This window comes from Nyctereutes procyonoides, unplaced genomic scaffold (genome assembly GCF_905146905.1).
Source record: "Nyctereutes procyonoides isolate TBG_1078 unplaced genomic scaffold, NYPRO_anot_genome, whole genome shotgun sequence".
NCBI classification, from domain to species: domain Eukaryota; kingdom Metazoa; phylum Chordata; class Mammalia; order Carnivora; family Canidae; genus Nyctereutes; species Nyctereutes procyonoides.
In genome coordinates this window covers 31,096,668-31,102,146 of record NW_026575132.1, presented here as the reverse complement: position 1 = coordinate 31,102,146, position 5,479 = coordinate 31,096,668, and the positions used below count along the sequence as shown (strand labels likewise).

The 5,479-nt window shown below is 38.2% G+C and overlaps 1 pseudogene; it reads left to right on the top strand.

The window, feature by feature from the left end:
* Positions 1-3,020: 3,020 nt before the first annotated feature.
* On the top strand, positions 3,021-4,963 carry LOC129523010 (RNA-binding protein EWS-like; annotated as a pseudogene).
* The last annotated feature ends 516 nt before the right edge of the window (positions 4,964-5,479 follow it).

Sequence of the window (5,479 nt, the reverse complement as noted above, 5' to 3'; positions counted from 1 at the left end):
GGATCATCATGAATGAATATAATATTGAATGAGAATGAAGAGTCTCTACTGGATCACAACATCAAGCCAATTATTTTTGCTAGTTATATGGGTTATTGAGTTATGGAATTGGATTTTTGTCCTAAGTGCAAGGGAATTGTATAAAATCAGTCATGATTTAGGTATAATTTTAACCCATTTGTCATTGCTTATAATTCTAAGTATAAATGCTCTTGAAAATATTTAATAATACTTTTAAATATTTTACAATTTCAAGATTCTAATCTACATAAAATGCTACACATGACACTAAATTCGTGATTCTTTTCAAGTGAACACATGACATTTCTATACCTTGCAATCAAAATATATAAGCAAATTGAGTTTCTGATACCTTCAACTTATTAATAACATTTTCCCCATATATTGACATAGTAAAAAGAAATATATCTTACAACATAGATTTCACCTCATTAATGTACATTTGTTAGCTTATCTTTTCTTTCTGTATTGAATATTTTAGTAATTTATAATTTGGTTAGATATACAGTCAATGCCTGAACAACATGGATTTGAACTGTATGGGTTCACTTGAGTGGATTTTTTATATAAATACAGTATAATACTGTAAATTTATTTTTATCTGCCTTATTATTTTCTTTATCTTGAGCTTACTTTATTATAAGAATACAGTATATAATGTATATAACATATAAAATATGTGCTAATTGACTGTTATGTTACTAGTAAGGCTTCCAATCAATAGTAGGCTATTAGTAGTTAAATTGGGGGGAGTCAAAAGTTATACCTGGATATTCAACTGTGTGGTGGTTGATGTCTCTAAGACCTGCATTGTTCAAGGGTCAATTGCATTTGGCTATTTATAATCTTCCCTATATACTATTTTTGCCTTGCTTTAGATCATTTTATATGCACTTATACTCATTATAAAGCTTTTTCTACATATTTACTGCTATCAACAGTGTATGCAGACTTTCCTTGAAGTATGATGGTTCTACTTCCTTCCATTGTAAGTTGAAATATCATAAGGTGAAAATGCATTTAATACATCTAAGCTACTGGACATAAAAGCTTAGTCTAAACTACCTTAAATGTGCTTAGAACACTTACATTAGCCTACAATTGGACAAAATCATCTAACACAAAGCCTTTTATAATAAAGTATTCACATCTCACGTAATTTATTGAATACTATACTGAAAGTAAATAACAGACTGCCTGTATGGGTACAAAATGGTGGTGAACATATTGGATGTTTATCCTTATGATCATGTGGCTGACTGGGAACTGTGCGTGCCCAGCATCATGCAAGAATATTGTACCACATATCATTAGCACAGGCATGATCAAAATTCAAAGTACAGTTTCTACTGAATCCTTATCATTTTCACCCTATCATAAAGTAAAAAAATTGTAAGTCAAACCATCATAAGTTGAAGAATGTCTGTATATTTATTATCTAAGTTTACTTATTTTTAAGTAGAAATAATTTGTTACAATGAATTCTTTGTTATTCACAGAAAAAGTTTAAAAGTTCCATGTGTATCTAAAATATATCAATGCAAAAAATGACAAAAATTATTTGATGACAAAATCTGAAATCTATCCTGTCATATTTCTTGAAAAACAGAAGAAAAGTAAAATTTGTGTACATCTAATAATAAAGATGAAAAAATCTATTACTAGTATTTCATTTGACAGCCAAATTTTTCTCATAGATTTCTTCCTGTGATTTACATCATGAAAAAGGCCTTGTAACAGGAAGTCTAAATGTATTTTAATAATGAAGAGAAGAATTGCTTAACAGAAAACAGAAGGCTTATAACTATCATCATTCTGGATTCAGTATTTCAATTATAAGACATAAATTAGTGGCTATACACATAGAAATTAACTCTTCATACTAAATCCTAGTGCAAACTGGAGTTTCATATATGAACACATAGTCTTTTTGAACCATGACAATGCTTATCAGCTAATTTCAAGAAATTTAGAGTTTTTGGTTCATTTATACAATATCAAATGTGATAATGATCTATTAAACTTGACTACTTTTTATATATTTTTATGCAGTGTCAAAAACTTAAAAATTCACAATAAACATTAATGCAGTCATGACATTGTTGATAGAATTTTTTTCCTTTTAATTGACTTGCTGGTGAAAGTGGAGAAGTACTGATAACAGTCTTGAAAAATCAAGTCATTTTGCCATTCTGATCCTCAGTATTGTCAACTATGAGAACACTAGTCGAGTATTCTAGTTGAGGAAGAGGGAAGGACATGGGGGAAATGGAGGGGATGGGGAATGAGAACATCACTGGGAGGAGGAGGGAAATGAGAATTTATGAGTGGCTATTTGACTTGTTCAATTCTTTGTACTGCCAAAGATACATTCTTCCACTTTAAAATTCTTCACCATTGGATCTACTTGGGTTTTCAGTTATCAGACATAAGCTATCACATTAAGTTGGACCAAAAAAATCCTAAAGTCATAAAGTTATAAAAAAAAAAGGACTGATATCTGACATGATTTTCCATAGTGGGTTTGTTTTATTGTTATTTTAAAAGCATATTACAATATTAAAAATGAAACTATGTGAAAAGCAGTATTATTTGTACCAGTTATATCTTTATTTTGTAAAGAATAAAGTGTATTGGTAAGTGCCCAACAAGGCAGTAGAAAAATTAGCAAAGTATATGAATAGGGAATTCATTATTAATGTAATGAAAGTGAAACTTGAACATATTAATAAATAGTAAAACTATCATCTAAAAAATACAAGTGTAAGTATAACAAAATTCTTTCATTTACCTATATGACTGGCAAAGATTCAGAAGTCTGATAGTATATCATGTTGACAAAATTGATAAAACATGAAAACTAAACCTCCCCCTACCAAAAAAGGAAATCTCAAATATTGTTATTAAATCTCTAAATTGGTAAAATACATAAAGGAAAATCTTCAATAGCTATTAAAATTTAAAACTTTGACTTTGGGAATAAGAAGGAAGAAGAGAAAATGGCATCCACGGATTACAATATCTATAGCCAAGCTGCAGCTCAGCAGAGCTACAGTGCATACACCACCAACTAACTCAAGGATATGCACAGACCACCCAGGCATATGGGCAGCAAAGTTATGGAACTTATGGACAGCTCACTGATGTCAGCTATACCCAGGCTCAGACCACTACGACCTATGGGCAGACCACCTATACAACTTCTTATGGACAGCCTCCCTCTGGTTATACTACTCCAGCTGCCCCCCAGGCATATAGTTAGCCTGTCCAGGAGTACGGCACTGGTGCTTATGATACCACCATTGCTACTGTCACTACCACCCAGGCCTCCTATGCAGCTCAGTCTGCATATGGCACTCAGCCTGCATACCCAGCCTATGGGCAGCAGCCACCGGACCTGCAACCTGCTGAGACTAGTCAATCTCAACCTAGCACAGGGGTTTACAACCAACCCATCCTAGGATATGGACAGAATAACTACAGTTATCCCCAGGTACCTGGGAGCTACCCCATGCAGCCAGTCACAGCACAACCATCTTATCCTCCTACCAGCTACTCCTCTACACAGCTGACTAATTATGATCAGAGCAGTTACTCTCAGCAGAACACCTGTGAGCAGCCAAACAGCTATGGACAGCAGAGTATGCTATGGTCAACAAAGCAGCTGTAAGCAGCAGCCGCCCACTAATTGGATCCCCCCCAAACTGGATCCTACAGCCAGACTCCAAGTCAATATAGCCAACAGAGCAGCCGCTACAGGCAGCAGAGTTCATTCTGACATGACCACCCCAATAGCATGGGTGTTTATGGGCAAGAGTCTGGAGGATTTTCTGGACCAGGAGAGAACTGGAGCATGAGTGGCCCTGATAACTAGGGCAGGGGAAGAGGGGGATTTGATCGTGGAGGCATGAGCAGAGGTGGGTGGGGAGGAGGACGCGGTGGAATGGGCAGCGCGGAGAGTGAAGTGGCTTCAGTAAGCCTGGTGGACCCATGGATGAAGGACCAGATCTTGATCTAGGCCGACCTGCAGATCCAGATGAAGACTCTGACAACAATGCAATTTATGTGTAAGGCTTAAATGACAATGTGACTCCAGATGATCTGGCTGATTTCTTTAAGCAGTGCAGAGTTGTTAAGATGAACAAGAGAACCAGACAACCCATGATCCATATCTACTTGGACAAGGAAACAGGAAAGCCCAAAGGTGATGCTACAGTGTCCTATGAAGACCCACCAACTGCCAAGGCTGCTACGGAGTGGTTTGATGGGAAAGATTTTCAAGGAAGCAAACTTAAGGTTTCTCTAGCTTGGAAGAAGCCTCTGATGAACAGCATGTGGGATGGTATGCCTCCCCGTGAGGGCAGAGGGATGCCACTGCGACTCTGTGGAGGTCCAGGGGGCTCAGGAGGTCCTGGGAGCCCCATGGGTCTCATGGGAGGCCGTGGAGGAGACAGAGGTGGCTTTCCCCCAAGAGGACCCCAGGGTTCCTGAAGGAACTCATCCGGAGGAGGAAACATCCAGCACGAGCTGGGGACTGGCAGTGACCAATCCGGGGTGTGGAAACCAGAACTTCACCTGGATAACAGAATGTAACCAGTGTAAGGCCCCGAAGCCTGAAGGCTTCCTTCCACCACCCTTCCCACCCCCAGGGGATGACCGTGGCAGATGTGGCCCTGGTGGCATGCAGGGAGGAAGAGGTGGCCTCATGAACTGCAATGGTTTTGATGGGATGTTCAGAGGTGGCTGCGGTGGAGACAGAGGGGACTTCCGTGGTGGCGAGGGCATGGACCCAGGTGGCTTTGGTGGAGAAAGACAAGGCGGCCCTGGTGGGCCCCCTGGACCTTTGATGGAACAGATGGGAGGAAGAAGAGGCAGGCGTGGAGGACCTGGAGAAATGGATAAAGGCAAGCACCTTCAGGAGTCCAGAGACTGGCCCTACTAGATGCAGAGAACCTGAGAGCTGCATTGACTAACAAATTTATTTCTTAAACCGGAAAATGTTTTAAATTTATAATTCCATATTTATAATATTGGCCACTGCATGTTGTCTGTACTTTAGTATTTTTCACCATTTGTGAAGAAATATTGAAACAAGTTAAGTGGTAATGTGCTGAGTTTTTTTTCCCTTCTTTTAAAGATGGCTGTTTAACAGAAGACTAAACAATGGGAACCCCTTGTGAGCGTACTCACTATCAATGTGGAGAACCAAGAGGGCCTCTAGCGGTAACAATGTTCATGGTTGTGATATTTTTTTTTTAAATTCAAAATGTTTATAAACAGTCAAAAAATAAATAAAAGATAAAACTTTAGGGAATGGGACAAGATGGCAGAAGAGTAGGGTCCCCAAATCACCTGTCCCCACCAACTTACCTAGATAACTTTCAAATCATCCTGAAAACCTACAAATTTGGCCTGAGATTTAAGAAAAGAACAGCTGGAACACTACAGTGAGAAGAGT